Source organism: Anas platyrhynchos, chromosome 5, assembly GCF_047663525.1.
Source record: "Anas platyrhynchos isolate ZD024472 breed Pekin duck chromosome 5, IASCAAS_PekinDuck_T2T, whole genome shotgun sequence".
Classification (NCBI taxonomy): domain Eukaryota; kingdom Metazoa; phylum Chordata; class Aves; order Anseriformes; family Anatidae; genus Anas; species Anas platyrhynchos.
In genome coordinates this window covers 68743281-68763307 of record NC_092591.1, presented here as the reverse complement: position 1 = coordinate 68763307, position 20027 = coordinate 68743281, and positions in this window count along the sequence as shown.

Here is a 20027-nt window from a genome sequence, read left to right as displayed (position 1 = left end):
TGGGTTTTATTTTTATTGCATTAAATCCACTTTCTTGACTGTGTTGTACAGTATGGCGTTGTTTTCTTACTATAAAATTATGATGATTATTATTTAATCTTATTAATTAAACAATTTTTATACGTTATTATATTATAAATTATAAATATTAATATTTATTATATTGTTTTTATTCCTTTTCTACCCTATTAAACTCTCTTTATCCCAGTGCACTGCTTTGGACTTTAGTTTTCCTTCCGAGTCGTTGTGGATTCACTCCGGATGGGGGGACATTAGTGAACGCCTGTGTGCTTCAGATCCAAGGTCACCTTTGCCCTCAACTCAAGATACATGTTTGCATCTATTGTCGTGAAACAATGTTAACAACAGCAACAAAAAAGTTCCCTACTTGCTAGCAGCATCCCTACGTTTGCTGGGGTCTGCTCTGTGCATTTTGAAGACCGTTCCATGCTATTCAGCCCCTTCAGGAGGAAATGGATGGTTCTAGGAAAATGCGTCTTGACCTGATGCAAAGCTGTGACTCAGCACCCTGCAGCCCCCGCAACCCCTGGCATTTTACCTGCAGCCCCTCCAACAACTCTGATGTTCCCTGCATCGACTTCAACCACTGCGCTGGGACCTGAGGCCCCTCAAACCCGTGTCACTCGCCCTGCAGCCCCTCCAGCCCCTGGCATGTTCCCTGCAGCACCTTGAGCCCCTGGCATGTTCCCTGCAGCCACTCCAAGCCTGGCACAGGCCCTACAGCTGGCTGCGGGGACTATCCAGAAATCTGCTCCAGAAATACAGTGATGGCAAGGAGCCCTCCACTTCATTCTTCCTTTTTTTTCTAGCTGGAAGCATTCAGAGTTGTCAACGGAATTGGTTTGGAGGAGTAGGAAAGACAGAATTGCTGGGTTTCTGCTTTCTCCCAGAAACTATCAGACCACAACATGACAGTTGTCTTTCTTTTACGTTCTTTTACACCTGGATCTTTCTCACTTTTATGAGTGTGGGGTATTCCTTCTTTCTCCCTTTACCTTCCTCCCTCCCTCCCTCCATTCCTTCCTTCCTTCCTTCCTTCCTTCCTTCCTTCCTTCCTTCCTTCCTTCCTTCCTTCCTTCCTTCCTTCCTTCCTTCCTTCCTTCCTTCCTTCCCTCCTTTCGTTCTGTCTGTCTGTCTCTCTGTCTCTCTTTCTCTCTTTCTGTCCAGCACTGATTTTATGGCTACGTGTGCATATCCACAGTGTACAGTTTTTCTCCGTTCCGTTTCTTCCCTGAGTCTTGCCCCTCTTCCCTGCAACTGAACAGCATTTGCCTTGATCAAGGAAGTGGCAACATGCGGCTTACACAGTAATCTGCTGAAATTACAGCTATAACCATGGAGCACAGCTGCCGATCAACACAAGACCACCAATCGCTCACATTTCTAAACTGCTCGTCACAATTCTTCCGTATGTAGGCTGTGATGCTGCTCATTTCTTAAGCACCCATCCATTTCTTCTCTTCCCAGACCCTCAAGGTGTCCTGGTCAAACCACCTCCCTTCCTCTTGCCCCATCTGGCTCTCCCACCTTCCTTTTCCCTCAAGGCTCAACTTTTTTTTTTTTTTTTTTTCCAGCATAGGTGCTCCATAGAAGCTGCTGCTGCCCACCTCCGAGTTGACTAGGGCTGAACTACTGAAAAAGAAAAGAAAATCTATAAATAAAAGTGAGAGATGGTGAATACCCAACCATCTCTTAAAAGCAGGATTTTAAGAGAATAAGTAATTGATAAATGGAGTTAAGATCGGAGGGAAAAAAAATCCACTGTTGCAATCAATAGAGTTAAGAAGTTTTTCAAGTACATTAGGAACAAAAATTAGAGTAATGACACAGATCTGATACGGGATGGGTATTGCTTCAGTGAGAAATGATGGAAAAAAACACAACACAACACATGTGTATGTGTTGTTGGGTATTTGTAAAAAAAAAAAAGAAACAAAAAACAGGTTAATGAAAACTGCATGCTCAATTAGATGATTTTTTTGTTGTCATTGGTATGGAATTGTGGGCTTTACAACACAATATGTGTTATATATATATATTATATATGTTTTATATATGTTTTATATATGTTTTAATAAAATAAGGAAATGATATTTTTTTTCTACGTTTGTGGTTTCCAAACTGTAGTTAATAAACATTAAACAAGATGCAATAGGATCTCGTTAACTCTTTTGTTTGAAAAAACAGTGGCCCTGATCGAGAGGTGCAAGTGAGAGGAGACAATATTCGGTATTTCTCTATGTTGTCATTTATTGGTGAAGATGAAAGTCTGCAATTCATGTTCATTACACTAGCATGACAACATGACCACAAGGGGGACTGTCTGGTAGTGAAAAGGAACTTCAGCATGGATTAAAAATCTTTGCCTTTCTTTATTCTGAACTGTTTTTCTTATGGCTGCTAGAGAGAGATTCTCTGCCTTAGAAATAAAACTGCCCAGGCTGTTCTGATAAACCTGCAGGGTTAAGGCACTTCTACCAAAACAGATTTCAAAAGGCAAGAAGTCAAAAAGCAACAATTCAGTAATCTGTGTACGCTTCTATATTAAGTTTTAAGATAACCTGGTTTATATTTAGTTCACACAAATTAACCAAACATAGCAGCATACAACCTAAGAAAAGCTTAAGAAATTTATTAGATGCACAGATAAAGTGCTGTAACAGAGAAACTTGTGTAAATCTATTCTAAAATAAATAAGGTACAGTTAAACCACCTTTGACTCGTTTTAACTCGGAAAGAAATAACCTAAGTTTTAATCATTTGAATTTTAAGGTCAAGGTGAAATATACCATAACTATAACAGTGGTTGTGATCTGTATCAACTATTTGAGGCTCCTGTTCCTCTTGAGGTCTCCCAGAAACAGGAAGGCTATTGCAAAATGTGTCCATTGCAAAATGTGTCCATAGTTCCTTTTACAGAAACATTTTTGTAATAAAGTCTGGTTGCTCAAATACATGTTAAAATATTTAACAAGGAAACAATTTTCTCCTGATCCAGTCAATCTTTTAAACAAGACAATGTATTTTTCCTATGACGCAGCCCACAGGAGGGAACAGAAGTAAACATCCTCCTGAACTGAAGACTGTTTTGCTTGAAGAACTAAACTATTGCATTATTATATGAGAGCAAGAAATATCCATTTGGGTTATCCCTTTCTCCAAACATGGTGCCCAGTGATACATGTATTTTTGCCTTAATCTCAAAGGCCCGTTTGTCTCCAGGTAAGGTACGTTAAAAAGAGATTCCCTTTAAGCATCTTATCACAAGATCTCTTACTGCCTTTCCATCCGGGGAAGCTTGTGTGTTAAACTGCCCTTGGAGTTTTGGATGCTACTAGATTTCTGTGCTCTGTTATCCATAATTTCAGGCACTTCGGGGCTAACATGGCTGTTTAAGTCAATGCAATAATATTACCAATATATTCAACACTCAGAAGAGTCACCACAGTTTCCTTCACACACTCAGGATTTCAAATTCTTCTTCCAATTCAAATAGCTTGTCAGTAGATTCAATGAGTTCTGTAAAAAAAGATAAAGAAAAAAATGCTTCTAAAGACATGCCTGATTTTGTTCACTTAAAAAAAAAAACTTTGAAAGACGCATTCCAGAAAAGTACTTTGTAAGAGTGAAAAAAAAAATCTGTGCTAGCAATTGTATGGCTTGTTTGGATACATGCCTGCTATATATTGCTTGACACTCACAAAGGATAGTTATTCTACCTGTGATTATTCTTTTATTTGCTAACGAGGAACATAACATTGCACAATTAGGCTTTTAATCAGTGCCTTACCTGCTCCTGTGGTTGTCACTTCTGGTTTTGTTGGAGGTATGAAAGGAGGCCAGTGTGGCGGGTGCTTCTGGACCAGCTCAAACATCCGTAGACTCTGCTGCTTTAGAATCTCCTGAGGACAGAATGCTTTCATTTTAAAAGCTGGCTCGGGAGACGCTTCAAACACAAAACGTGTCTGCTTAATTGAAAGTGTTTTTTAATTACGCATGTCCATCAGGAAAAAAAAGTCTTTATACAGACATACTGTGAAATCCAAGCACCATGGTCTCTGTAATACATCCCTAGTTAAAACACATCTGGAAGACAGATCTCTTGAACTGTACTACAAATTATCAGTCTTATCATCTTTTGATATCAGCTTTGATATCTGCAAACCTGTAATTTTGTTTACAGGTAGCAAGCACACTAGGAATGTACAATATTTTCTGCTTTTTAAAAGAAAGTTGCTTGCATAGAACTCTCCTCAAGTTTTCTGTTGATCAATAGCACAAAAGACAGATCTATCAGCTCCTCCAAAGGGGAAAAAAAAAAAAAAAACGCATCAGATTTTGAAGGACAGGTTTTGGTCAGGAAAAAAGGTGTTCCTGAAGCCAAACGCTATTCCTCTTCAAAGAGAAGTTACCTTCTGTCCTGTATTTCAGTTATTTACAAACTGTTTTCCTTAGATGATTTTTTTTTTTTAAATAAATGCCCTTAGAGGTTGATGGTACTTTACATTCAGACGTCTGGTGCTTAGCTTAACAGCTGCATGCAGAAACATCCTCAAGTCTGTTTCCTGTGGCAGCCAGCACCTTCTGTTCTCCCTAGATCAGCAGGAGCTAGAGGCCTGCAGCGCTTACAGAATCAGATCTTTAAGATAGCAGGGACTAACAGTCATAATTAGAACACGCAATCTATTATGTCAAACAATAAAAAAGGATCAGGAAGCAAATCATTGATACATCACTACAATATGGCAGTTAAACCTTAGTCATTTAGTGAGAATTAGAAGTTAAAAGCAAGTGTCACCCAGTAACACCTTCAAGTGTGGATGTTTACACCCATTTTCCAACTGGCAGGGTTTGTGGCTGGTAAAGTGCTGAACAATTTCCAATTAGCAATTCAGTAGTATTGCCTTACCCTGATGCTTTAATGCATTCTTCTCCATGGCTCATACAATTTGTATACAAAGGAAAATGCAAAGGAAAATTTTACAAAAAACAGACAATAAAAACCAGACTTTATAAAGAACAAATCGAGATGCTAAGTTCCCACTCTTACCTTTTGTACAAGACTACACCGGTTATCAAAATCACATTCTTCTTTGCAAAAGAAGCCCTTAGGGGAAAAAACAAACACACAGAGTTTTACCTTTGCAGATGGTAGGTATGTGGTACCAGCAGGTAAGGCGGTTTGACCTCTGATACAGTAATGCCCTGTACGATCAGTAGATATAAGACTCCAAATATGTGGCAGCTCTAGGGAGAGAACCCACGGGGAGAACAAGGCCCTGCAAACCCCTAACGAAATAGTCAAGCAAAAAATACCAGCAGCTCCTGTGTGCTCCTCCATGGAGCGCCACCCAGTTCCTACAGTCCAGGTATCAGCAGAAGCTGAAAACTTGTAGATGATGGACCACCTAAGGAACATTTCCATTCTGGTATCTATACTGAAAATATTTGCTCTTCATTATGATTTTGTCTGTCTCGTTGCATCATGCCACATTTTGCACAGTTACGTAGTTAAGTATTAAAACAAAACAAAACAAAAAAACTTTCTAAAAAGCAGCAGTATTAAAAAACAGGTATGTGAATGAATGACAGATACCGGTATCTTTGCAGATTGTTTAAAGCTTTAGAAACACATCCCACTGGTGACAACTGCCAATCACCCAATCACAGGATACTGGCATGGGATCAGATCCAACTTTTTCAAATACCACAGTACCCCCATGACATTTTGGGTGAATTACAAATAATACATTTGTATTTGTAATTTGGGGTGAAATACAATAATTCCACTTAAACATTTTCAACTTATGATAGAAAGTAAGTTTAAGTAACTTGTCTAGAGGTGACCAAACATAAAGTAGTGATAGAATAAAACACGTAAACCTGTTTCAGTTCCTTGCTCTGACCATTATAATGCCTCTTGAAAGAAGTAAAAGCTGCTCAGTAAAGAAAACAAAGCGAGCTCCCTACAGTACAGACAGCTCCCCACTTGCCCTAAGATTCTCCATGTAGTTATGTACAAACTACTATGTGTTGATCACAGAAGACAGCTTTGTGATCTTGGTTCTGTTCAAGGAGATGCATTGCTGCCCTTACCAATGTAGAGAGACATTACTTTGAGATAAAGTACATGCATTCAAGATTTCCTGACACTTACTAAAGCTACTGAAGGATCCAAATTCATGATCTTCATTCTATGTGGGGCTTCCTGGCAGTGGAAACTCTCATCGTCAACCGTGCCATTTTCTTCTGAATCTACAAAGCTTTGAGTGGTGTGAGGGTCCAGATAGATCAGCTCATTGCCTGGATGGGTAAAAGCCGTATGTTAAAAATAAGCAAGTGACATTAATAAGCACTTGGTCCAGAACTGTAAAATAGAAATTAGATTGCCATCGCAGTCAGTATAATCTAGACTTTCCAGCTAGGGATTCTTTAAGAGAATCGGAAGGTTTAGACACAGCGTTTCCCACAGGGTATTTAGTATAACTTCCTATTGTCACCTATTACTGTAATTTTTTGGTTGGTTATGTTCTATCTTTGTCACATACTTTTATTTTTCCATGTGAGATCCAGTACTTTCTTTTTTTTTTTTTTTTAAATCTCAAGTGTTGTAAACACTAACATTTGACAGATTAAAAGGTACAGGATGTTCACAGATGCAATCTGTAATCCCATTAGGCATTCATTCAGAAATTGGAACAAAAAAGCCTAACTAAAACAGGTTAGGTTTTACAAAAGGACAAAATAGGGTTGCAAAATTTTGGCCCAAAGTGGGGTGAAATCTGAAGGAATGCATTTTAAATTAATTAGAGCAATACTTAATAACAGAAGGTATGCAAAAGGTGAAAAAGATACTGCTATCAGAAACAGTTTTGAAATACAAGAAAATAAAAGTGACATTTGACCAATACACTTGTCAAATGCTATCAGCTATTCTCAGTATGTTGCTCTTGTTGATGTCATCACTTATTTTTACACCTAGCTTTGCTGTTAACTTTCTGCTCCTGTTAAGGATCATCTCATACTGTTTCTAAACTCTTTTAGATATGCTTCTTCATTTATTTTATTCTATTCTCATCTTTCTTTACTTCTAGAGGTTCACGCTTAGACCCCTTACTATTTCCCCTTCAAAAAATGTTCTCTTTTGATCATCTGCACATTTGGAATAAGTTTCTTTTTTCCTTACCTAAAAATCCTATGAAATAATAGGCATTATTTGGTTTCCCTCCTAATGCTCCCAAAGACTGTGGCATCTTAAAGCATTCCTAGGAGTTCAAAAGGAATAAAGGACATTGTCATTCATTTCTTTACTGACATCACAGATACCCAAACTTATTTGACAGTAACGAGCAATGAATTGAAAGAAAACCTTACTTTAAATGCATCAATATATACGGGATTTATGTGATTTATCCCTAGTCGTAGAGGTATAATAAGCAAGAGGGCTTTCCAGCCTGTGCAGAGTCCTCCTGCCTTCTTGCTTCGGCCAAGAGCACTTCTGTGCAAATGTGCACTGCTGTGGGACGCGCTGCTGCTCTGAGGAGGGGACCAGCACATTTTTTCTGCGGGAATAAAATTAGAAATCAGTCAACGCACAGAGGAACACAAAGCAGATCTTCCTCTCAGTAGTGAATTAAGCTAGTTTGCCAGGGATCTTTATAGGGCACCCAAGACAAAACGAGCCGGGCATGGCAATTTGTCGTGGTTTAACCCGGCCGGCAGCTAAACACCACGCAGCCGTTCGCTCACCCTCCCCCCTCCCTCTCTGGGACGGGGGAGAGAAATGGAAAGTGAAGCCCGTGAGTTGAGATAAAGACAGTTTAATAAGACAGGAAAATAATAATAACGAAATAATAATAAAAATAATAACAATAATAATACAATGGTGATAATAGGAAAGTAATAATAGTATGTACAAACAAGTGATGCACAATGCAATTGCTCACCACTCGCTGACCGATGCCCAGCCTAACCCCGAGCAGTCCGGCCCCTTCCCCCCCAGCTAGCCACCCCTATATATTGTTTAGCATGACGTCAGATGGTATGGAATACCCCTTTGGCTAGTTTGGGTCACCTGTCCTGGGTCTGTCCCCTCCCAGTTCTTACTGCACCCCCAGCCTGCCCGTTGGCAGGACAGAGCAAAAGGCTGAGATGTCCTTGGCTTAGTATAAGCACTGCTCTGCAACAATTAAAGCATCGGGGTGTTATCAGCACTCTTCTCATCCTAAGCCAAAACACAGCATTCCACCAGCTACTAGGAAGAAAATTAATTCTGTGCTAACTGAAACCAGGACATCTATCCACCCCTTATTCCATACCATTTATGTCATGCTCAGGTTACACTCTTTTCCATACATTCTAATTAGTCACCTATAGTAATCATGGTAGTGATAACATACAGTATAATATACTATTTAACATGGTACAATTCAGTTCATGGGCTATTCTCACCCAGTATTAAATCTCCTTGAGGTACACACCGGACCTCTCCGTTCTTTTGCATCACCCACCAAGTGTATCCAGGTCCCTGAGCGAAAACAATTCCACGAATAGGTTTGCCTTTTCCTGAGGCAGGAGTAGCCCAGACTGTTTTACCCAGCATATTTTTTACATGCACTACAGGAACTTTATCCCCATCTACAGTACGTAACAGGTTTGATTGGGCAGGTCCAGCTCGGTTGGTAGATCCCCTAGTATTGACTAACCAAGTGGCCTTTGCTAAATGCGTATCCCAGTTTTTGAACGTCCCAGCGCCCATTGCTTTCAAGGTAGTCTTTAACAGGCCATTGTATCGTTCGACTTTTCCGGAGGCTGGTGCATGATAGGGGATGTGATACACCCATTCAATACCATGTTCTTTGGCCCAAGTGTCTATAAGGTTGTTTCGGAAGTGAGTCCCATTGTCTGATTCTATTCTTTCTGGGGTGCCATGTCGCCATAGGACTTGCTTTTCAAGGCCCAGGATGGTGTTCCGGGCAGTGGCATGAGGCACAGGATATGTTTCCAGCCATCCGGTGGTTGCTTCCACCATTGTAAGTACGTGGCGCTTGCCATTGCGAGTTTGAGGGAGTGTGATGTAATCAATCTGCCAGGCCTCTCCATATTTATATTTCAGCCATCGTCCTCCATACCAAAGAGGCTTTGACCGTTTGGCTTGCTTGATTGCAGCACATGTTTCACAGTCATGAATAACCTGTGCTATAGCATCCATGGTCAAGTCCACCCCTCGATCACGAGCCCATCTGTATGTTGCGTCTCTACCTTGATGGCCTGAGGTGTCATGGGCCCATCGGGCTATAAATAATTCACCTTTATGCTGCCAATCCAAGTCCACCTGAGCTACTTCAATCTTAGCAGCCTGATCCACCTGCTGGTTGTTTTGATGTTCTTCAGTAGCCCGATTTTTGGGCACATGAGCATCTACGTGGCGTACTTTCACAGCCAGGTTCTCTACCCGAGCAGCAATATCTTGCCACAATGCAGCAGCCCAGATGGGTTTGCCCCTACGCTGCCAGTTGTTTTGCTTCCATTGCTGTAACCATCCCCACAGGGCATTTGCTACCATCCATGAATCGGTGTAGAGATAGAGAACTGGCCATTTTTCTCGTTCAGCAATGTCTAAAGCCAGCTGAATGGCTTTCACTTCTGCAAACTGACTCGATTCACCTTCTCCCTCAGCAGCTTCTGCAACTCGTCGCGTAGGACTCCATACAGCAGCCTTCCATCTCCGATGCTTCCCCACAATACGACAGGACCCATCAGTGAACAGGGCATATTTCTTTTCATTCTCTGGTAACTGGTTGTACAGTGGGGCTTCTTCAGCACGACCCACCTCCTCCTCTGATGATATCCCAAAGTATTTGCCTTCTGGCCAGTCCATGATCACTTCCAATATTCCTGGGCGACTGGGGTTTCCTATTCGAGCCCGCTGAGTAATCAATGCAACCCACTTGCTCCATGTAGCATCAGTTGCATGATGCGTAGAGGGGACCCTTCCCTTGAACATCCAGCCTAGTACCGGCAATCGGGGTGCTAGGAGGAGCTGAGCTTCAGTACCGACCACCTCCGAAGCAGATCGAACTCCTTCATATGCTGCCAATATCTCCTTTTCAGTTGGAGTATAGCGGGCCTCAGATCCTCTGTATCCCCGACTCCAAAACCCCAGGGGCCGACCTCGAGTTTCCCCAGGTTCTTTCTGCCAGAGGCTCCAGGTGGGGCCGTTCTCCCCGGCTGCAGTGTAGAGCACATTCTTTACATCTGGTCCTGTTCGAACTGGCCCAAGGGCTACTGCATGGACTATTTCCTGCTTGATTTGTTCAAAGGCTTGTCGTTGTTCAGGGCCCCATTCAAACTCATTCTTCTTACGGGTTACTTGGTAGAGCGGGTTTACAATCAGACTGTAATTTGGGATGTGCATTCTCCAAAACCCCACAACACCTAGGAAAGTCTGTGTTTCTTTTTTGTTAGTTGGTGGAGACATAGCTGTTATTTTGTTGATCACATCCATTGGGATTTGACGACGTCCATCTTGCCATTTTATTCCTAAAAACTGGATCTCTCGTGCAGGTCCTTTGACTTTATTCTGTTTTATGGCAAAACCGGCTTTCAGAAGGATTTGGACTATTTTCTTCCCTTTCTCGAAAACTTCCTCTGCTGTGTCACCCCACACAATAATGTCATCGATGTACTGCAGGTGTTCAGGAGCTTCCCCCTGCTCTAGCGCAGACTGGATCAGCCCATGGCAAATGGTAGGGCTGTGTTTCCACCCCTGGGGCAGCCTATTCCAAGTATATTGGACTCCCCTCCAAGTGAAGGCAAATTGTGGCCTGCACTCTGCTGCTAGAGGGATGGAGAAAAATGCATTAGCGATATCAATTGTGGCGTACCACTTGGCTGCCCTCGATTCAAGTTCATACTGAAGTTCCAGCATGTCCGGCACTGCAGCACTCAGTGGTGGCGTGACTTCGTTCAGGCCACGATAGTCCACTGTTAGTCTCCACTCGCCATTAGACTTTCGCACTGGCCATATGGGGCTATTGAAAGGTGAATGGGTCTTACTGATCACTCCTTGGCTCTCCAATTGACGAATTAGCTTATGGATGGGAATCAGGGAGTCTCGGTTAGTGCGATATTGCCGCCGGTGCACAGTTGTGGTAGCGATTGGCACTTGCTGTTCTTCGACCCTCAGCAACCCCACAACAGAGGGGTCCTCTGAGAGACCAGGCAAGGTAGATAATTGTTTAATGCCCTCTGTCTCTAAGGCAGCTATACCAAAAGCCCACCGGAACCCTTTTGGGTCCTTGCAATATCCTCTTCTAAGATAGTCTATGCCAAGGATACATGGAGCATCCGGGCCAGTCACAATACGGTGCTTTTCCCACTCATTCCCAGTCAGACTCACTTCAGCCTCCAATACAGTCAACTGCTGAGATCCTCCTGTCACTCCACAAATATAGATGGGCTCTGGTCCTTTATAGCTCGATGGCATTATAGTACATTGTGCACCGGTGTCTACTAAAGCCTTATACTTCTGTGCGCGTGATGTGCCAGGCCATCGAATCCACACAGTCCAATAAACTCGATTGTCCCTTTCCTCCCCCTGGCTGGAGGCAGGGCCCCCCTAATCCTGGTCAGAATCTTCTTCGTTTCTGTGTTTGAAGGATTGTCTGCTGGAAGTTGGAGCAGCAAACTTTTCGGAGAATCCTTTTTTCCTGATTGTTTTCTTTTGCAACTCACGTACCCGTGCCTCTAGGGTCGCGGTAGATTTTCCATCCCATTTTCTCATGTCCTCTCCATGGTCTCGTAAGTAAAACCACAGGGTGGCACGGGGTGAGTACCCACCATATCGTCTTCCTTGTGTGGGTGAACGCCTACCCCTGACAGCTGAGACACTGCTTTGTACAGGTGCGGAGGAGAATAATCTCTCTTCAAGTTGGTGAAACTTTTCAGAAAGTGTTTTCTCCCAGGTGTTCTCTTTTGGTCGGTGGGCACTGGTTGGTTCAGGTGGGGAGGACAATAGATTCTCTTCAAGTTGGTGAACCTTTTCAGAAAGTTTCTCCACAGCTGAGACGCAGGCCTGTAAGGAAGAGGAGAGACTTTCTTCGTACTGCCGGAGTTGTTTAGCCGCTTCATCCACTGTGGGTTCCTCATCCTCTTTCCAGGCCATTATTGCCAATGAGCTGGCATATGATGATGGTGCACTCCGTACAAACTTCCGCCACATGGGTCGTGTACACTTGACTTCATCTGGATCTTTGGATGTTTGTGTCTGGTCTGGATCCTCATAAATCACTTCCCGTACGGCTAATTCCCTCAGGTACTGGATTCCCTTCTCCATAGTGGTCCACTTGCCTGGTAGACATAAAATATCTTCCTTGAAGGGATACCTTTCCCTCACAGCTGAGAGGAGACGCCTCCAGAGGCTGGTGGGTCGTGCTCCATCTGCAATTGCTTTGTCAATGCCGGCGTCTCGAGCAAGGGATCCCAACCGTCTGGCTTCCCTGCCGTCTAATTCCACACAATTGGCTCCAGAGTCCCAGCACCGGAGCAGCCAGGTGACAAGCTGCTCACCTATACAGCGACCAAAATCTTTTCGCACATCTCGTAGCTCGCGCTCGTTTAGGCTTCGGGTAGTTACTGTTGCTCTTTCGGCATCCTCATCTTCCTCCTCCTGAATCCTTGATGGCCCAGCGTCGTCATCATCTTCGTCATCTCTATACTTAGTTTTGGCAGAAGCCTTACCTGGATTGGCAGAAGACTCTCTGCGTTCTAAACGACTTGAATTTCTATACCATATTTTCACCTTCTCTACAGGGGCAGCTTGCACTGCTACTGCTCGTTTCTCTGACACGGCCACAGGAGCTGGAGCGGCTGCAGGAGCTGGAGCAGTTGCAGGAACCGGAGCTGTAGTGGCTACAGGAGCTGGAGCTGGAGCTGCAGCAGTTGCAGGAGCTGGGACTGGAGCAGCAGTAGGAGCTGGAGCTGGAGCGGCTGCAGGAGCTGGAGCTGGAGCTGGAGCAGTTGCAGGAGCTGGGACTGGAGCAGCAGTAGGAGCTGGAGCTGGAGCGGCTGCAGGAGCTGGAGCTGGAGCAGCTTCAGGAGCTGGGACTGGAGCAGTTGCAGGAACTGGGACTGGAGTAGCGGCCGGAGCTGAAACTGGAGCGACTGCAGGAACTGGAACTGGAGCGGCTGCAGAAGCTGGAGCTGGAGCGGCTGCAGGAGCTGGAGCTGGAGCGGCTGCAGGAGCTGGAGCTGGAGCGGCTGCAGGAACTGGAACTGGAGCGGCTGCAGGAGCTGGAGCTGGAGCGGCTGCAGGAGCTGGGACTGGAGCGGCTGCAGGAGCTGGGACTGGAGCGGTTGCAGGAGCTGGAACTGGAGCGGCTGCAGGAGCTGGGACTGGAGCGGCTGCAGGAGCTGGAGCTGGAGCGGCTGCAGGAGCTGGAGCTGGGGCGGCTGCAGGAGCTGGAGCTGGGGCGGCTGCAGGAACCGGATCTGGAGCGGCTGCAGGAGCTGGGACTGGAGCGGCTGCAGGAGCTGGGACTGGAGCGGCTGCAGGAACCGGATCTGGAGCGGCTGCAGGAACCGGATCTGGAGCGGCTGCCGAGTCCACCGTAGGGGTCACAGTGGCCGTTGGATCTGTCACAGGGCTTGGAGTGGCCGCAGGGTCTGTCACTAAGTTGATAGCAGTATCAATGGCAGCTCGATAGGCATGAGCCAGGCCCCAGCACGTTACAATGATTTGTGTTACTTTAGAACTGCCAGAATCATGACACCTTTTTTTCAAGCATTCTGCCAGTTTTTGAGGATTTTGCCATTGTTCAGGGGTGAATTTCCAACACACTGGGGGTGCCAACTGCTCTAGGTGCCTGCCCATATCCGCCCATACTCCCTGCCACCCACAACTATCCTGCCCCCGGGCAGATCTCCGGAAGAGCTTCCCAAGTAGTTGTTTAACTTTAAGCAGAACCTGAAGTGCATTCATGAGGCAGAACAACAAGACTATGGTATTCCGAGTATTCCAGAAATATTCAATATCTTGGAGAGCTATTGTGACAAGCTCAGGGGATAAGAGGGTGGTGAAGGAGGAAGGCAGAGTGACCCAGGAGGATACAGGGGTGGTGAAGGAGAAAGGGAGAGTAAGCAAGTAAGGAAAAATATCCTCCCCTTTCCCCTCCACAGCTTGACTCCCTAATGGAAAAAAACAATAGGTATAATTGCTAATAGTTTCCAAGATACAGTTTCCAAAGTACAGAGTCGACGATGTTACTGAATACAAATAACAAGTTAGAGTCATGACCACATATTTCATCGTCTCATAAGCCATTGCTACAACACACAGCACCATAATGATCTGAAACCAGGGCCCGGAGAGGATAAACAACACGACAGAGAGTAAATATGGAAAATAATGTACTATAATACTCAATTTGGAAAACAGGCGCAGCAGAGTTGAGATTAAAGCAATCAGCATCATGACAAGTGACTATTAAGCAGGTCTAATCCTTACACCAATTTTAGTTTAACACACTCTGGTCAGATCTGCCGTTATCTCAACCTTTCGGGCCCCACGTTGGGCGCCAAAAAGGCTGTCGTGGTTTAACCCGGCCGGCAGCTAAACACCACGCAGCCGTTCGCTCACCCTCCCCCCTCCCTCTCTGGGACGGGGGAGAGAAATGGAAAGTGAAGCCCGTGAGTTGAGATAAAGACAGTTTAATAAGACAGGAAAATAATAATAACGAAATAATAATAAAAATAATAACAATAATAATACAATGGTGATAATAGGAAAGTAATAATAGTATGTACAAACAAGTGATGCACAATGCAATTGCTCACCACTCGCTGACCGATGCCCAGCCTAACCCCGAGCAGTCCGGCCCCTTCCCCCCCAGCTAGCCACCCCTATATATTGTTTAGCATGACGTCAGATGGTATGGAATACCCCTTTGGCTAGTTTGGGTCACCTGTCCTGGGTCTGTCCCCTCCCAGTTCTTACTGCACCCCCAGCCTGCCCGTTGGCAGGACAGAGCAAAAGGCTGAGATGTCCTTGGCTTAGTATAAGCACTGCTCTGCAACAATTAAAGCATCGGGGTGTTATCAGCACTCTTCTCATCCTAAGCCAAAACACAGCATTCCACCAGCTACTAGGAAGAAAATTAATTCTGTGCTAACTGAAACCAGGACACAATTACAGCTATTTAGTAGAAGTAATTCTAGCAGACAGTATGTGCTGGCACGTCCAAGTGAGACGTTAGATCAATGATTGGGGGATGACAATTTAAGACTGCAGTGACATGTCCTATTAATGTTATTAATAGTGTCAAGCTTTGCCTATAAAACGCCAGAGAAATGAAATGGCAGCAATGATGACAGTAGAAATTCTTCAAGGAGCTCTTCACATCCAGTGATGTGAGCACGAAGTTGGCATCAGGGATCAAAAAAACACAACTGAGTTTGTATGTCCTTCTTCCCTCTTCTTACCCTTGCAAGACAAACCCATGGCCCCCCAAGTATTTGTTCATGTTTAGATACATGCTGGCAAATGGAGTCAAATCAGAAACTGTTACCAGAAAACTGATGAGGTGTCACTTCCTGATGTCTTCAATGACCACCGTATTGCCCATAGATACATAAACTGCTAATGAATTCCATTCATCAAATAAAGCAAGCTTCCTAGAAAACATTAAGGTACTAATTAATATAAACTAGTTGGATCAAAAGGGTAGCTTTACACTCAGAACCATTTATTTATTCTTTTTTTCTTAAGAAAAAACATCCTTTCTGCATTTTTTAAAGTCTCCATGTAAGAAAAAGAAAACTTTAAACATTAAATGTTTAATATCTTTAGAAAAATAGGTACTGAGTGGTACCAGGAAAAACATATGCGCTGCACCATGTGCAAACTGTTTTGTCTTACTGCTAAGTGCAGTGACAGTAACAGTTCAACTACATCAAGTTTATTACTTTTTATTGCACTCGACAGTCTCTGCACTGGGTTCTTGCCCAATTGTGTCTTTTCTCATCTGGAAAAGAAAAAAATTCCTATGCCAGTTTTGCAGATTACTTTTTGCTTAAGAAATTCCACTGAATTCAGTGGAATTACTTCTGCCTGAGCCTGCGTGCACAGCAGAAATGGGGCGTTAAAAGCTAACTCAGCTAAGGGTTTGGGGCACCAAAACTTCAGTGGGAGACAGCAGCACACAGTTTTATGTCCACTTCTGCAAAATCCAAACCTTTGCGGAAGGGAGCTACACTCTTAAGCTGCACTGGCAGAATTAGCTGTTTCAAATAAGCCAGAAAGAAATGGGGGTGAGCGTTTCACCATGAAAAACTTGGCCATGAAAGATCTGGAGTCCAGGGCATGCTTCAGCTCCCCTCCCTCTTCAGATCATGTGCCTGTTCCAGGGTGTCAAAGACTTGCTGCTGAGCTCGCAGGACCTGTAGCCTAGCCCCTGCCTGAGGTAAGACACCTCCACGTACCCCTGGAGAACTGAGCAGCCTCAGTTCCTTTCAGTGTGGCTCCCAGACTATGAGGAGCTGCCCATCTTTATCCAGTAGCCTTGCTGGCAGAACTGCTGCTCAGAAAGGGAGGAATTGCAGCTCAGTTCCCTCCTCAGCCGAGATGGCTTCTCTCTGATGTTTCACACCACCACTCCGACCTACACGGTGGCACTCTCGACCTGCCAGAGCTGTGCCACTGTGCAGAAAGGAATATACATCTGTGGTGTGACTGGTGAGGGCATGCAGACGGCATAGCAGGAGACTTTCCTGCAGTTTCTTCTCCTCAGGCTCTTCCTTTATTAAAATTTAGAGGTCACCCATTCCCAACTCAGTACCTGCACACCGAGCTGTGGCATGACATTCCATGCTGCACTTGTAAATAGATGGCAAGTACATTCCTGACTGTGGGACAGGGGGAGATGCAGCCTTCAAAACTCTGCCTGGGCCTTCTCTTGGCTGCCCCAGGGGAGTACGTTCTGAATGAGACTGGTATGATCTCACTTACTTTAGTACTTGAGCAACTGTATTTGGTCCAAACCATTCTCCAATTGACTTCCCCTCTCCAACACCCACCTGTGCTGTTTTCATAGTGAAAAAAAGACACACGTACACAAAATCAAAGAAAAATGAGACCATAAAGAATGTGGGAACAATATACAGTAAATACTGTGACTGTCAAACATTCTAGAGTAACTGCAATCTGTATTTAGCAATAACAATTATTTTCTCAATCTATGCTCTTTTCAAAACTTAGGGAGTGCCAGTTTCTTTAATAAACAAAAGGCTTCTAAACTACAATGAGAATTACAAGTTAACAAATGTTAGTGCCCTTTATTACAAATTACAGCAATAAGCTACAAGACTGTCTATTCTAACATTACTGACTCTGGTACCCAAGGCTTACAGAGTTTATCAAGAGCTACATTCTAGTACATGGCTTTATTTAGGTCTCAGGGAATGTTTCTGTACTACTAGTCTTTGCGCCCATCTGCATACCTTTTTATTTTTGTATAAGCATACACCTTGTCTTCACATCCACTTTTTAAAATTATGAATTAACATACTGCAAATTAGTGATTCAACACAGTAGAAATTTCAGTGGAAAAAACCTGAAAGTTTATGTTTGTTCTTACCCATCTGGTGGATTGAATAACAGCAAGCCTTCCTGTCGAGAAAGCATCGTAGGATTCTGTGATATTCTTCTGGTTGTTTTTTGTGTTTTTCCCATTGCCAATCTGAAAGGAAAAATTGATATAGAATAAAAAATGGTGACGTTTTCATTACACTGATCAAATGTCTAGACAGCAGAAAGCTTTATAATGAGATGTTAAAAGACATTTCAATTCATCTCGAATATTTACATTTTGTGTAGAGCTCCTAGAATTCCAAGCTTGTTATTTATCATCAAGCTGCCCTTTATCATCATAGGCTAGATTGTAAAAACAGGGAAAATAAAACAAAACAAAAACATCAACTGCAAACATATTCTGACGGATCATGCTGCGTGTTGATAGCCATTCCAGTATCTCTGAGCTTCCAAGATTATTTAAAAGTACAGGCTGTGTTTAGACCTTGTTGGATTTCTAAGCACCCATTAAATAACAACATAAGATCCATACAGAAAGTCCAAACACTCCACTGGCAGCATCCTGGGATGTGACATGCACGCTTAAGAGCTTGCACCAGGGGGGTTTGGACCTCGTGCTGCTGACAAGTGAGTAGTGAAGAGAAGGGTAAGAGCACTGTCCCACGGTGGCAGGTTTTCCCTTGGCCTCAACTTGGGTGTTACACTAAAAGGTTTATAAAATAATGGCGACAGGATTCCCCATTTGTTCTCCTTCTATGCCTATTTCTCTGCTTCAGGCTGGGATGATTTCACCCAGCTGAATATGAATTGATTCATTAGGAACTGTTACCAGGGCATCAAAGAAAGTCTCACTAATAAATTCAGGGTTTGTGCTTTTAATGGAGTACTTACGAAGAAGCGTCTGCAGACAATACCAAAGTTCCCTCAGGACCAGCACTCACCTCTCCCTAAGTGTCTGCAGATCAGTGCTTGGGCCAGCATCATCTGCCCGCATCGCAGCATACATCCCCAGCCAGCGTCCGACGAAGGACCCGTGCCTCCTGTTAGGAAAGTTCATCACAATCAGTGCAGGCTTTCAACTGGGTGCAGCACCACAGAGGACATTTCAGACTGCTAGAAAACAGATAGGGCTGCTGAAGCCTCCATGAACTGTCCTACAGATAAAAGGCACACAGCAAGACTTTGGTTCCATGCTGTTGGTCTAATTCTAATCTCTGCATTGCACAAATAAACAAAATTCATTTATTCCTTGTGGAGCTGACTTACTCTTTTCATTCTTCAAGCAGCATTCACAAACCATTTACTGCATGCTATACAACATGATCACCTGTTTACATACAGACATAAATAAACACTGATTTTAATAATCTTCATGTTTGCATAAACAGTTAAAATGATGCTCAAAATGCGCTGATACTCTAGAAATATTTTCCCAGCCTACGATGCCATCACTTATCTTGCTATTTAATTTAGAACAATGCAGCAAATCTGCAGTATACTCACCAATAGGCAAAAACTTTCTTCTATACGTAAACCACACGTAAACCACAGTAAACCACGCGTGAACACACCTTGGCTTATTGTCTGACTTTGGCTTATGGTGCGTCTGTTGCTGTGTCCAGCACAGTGCAGCCCCTAAATTGCTACCAAAACCTTGCCACAAACCTCAATCCCCCTGTTAAAAGAGACCCTCTTGTTTGTTGCCCTTCTTTCGACACTCTCTAACAGGTTTATGTCTTTTTCTTATACTGTGGAGCCCAAAACTGCACTCAGTACTCAGTACATGGAATACCAACAGAGACTGCCTGGCATTTTCTCTTCTCTGCAGAAGCTCTGTTGCTAACACTGTCCAGAAATCACCACTGTCACAGACAGTAGTAGCATTCCCTCCTCCCACAGTTTGTTCTTCCCCCCAAGACTTAGACACCACCCAGAAAAAGAAGAATAATAATACTAATAAAATAAAATAAAATAAAATAAAATAAAATAAAATAAAATAAAATAAAATAAAATAGTCAAAAGCCATCAGGAAGGCAGTGGTGCAGACTGTGGAGAGCCTGGGTTCAAATCCTTCTTCTGTGAGGCTCTGAACCTATATCCCACCACAATCTCTCTGCTAATGTATGGCAGGGAAAGGAGGAAGAAAGAACATATCTCCTGCACTTTCCATTTATTGTTGACTGACAATTCTGTAGAGTTATAAAGCCTCAATCAGTGAGATACAGGGTTCTTCTCACACTGTCTCACTGTGCCCTAAGCGGAACAGCTCTCATTTAATAGATGCTTCACCACAAAATCTTGAGTCATCTGCAGTTTTGAACTTTTCTGGGATCAAGTCCCTTCAGATGGTTGAGGAATCTGCTCCAGCACCTATGTAAACTGGTGCTCTACTAAGCTAGTGAGTGAACAAGAGAGAAAT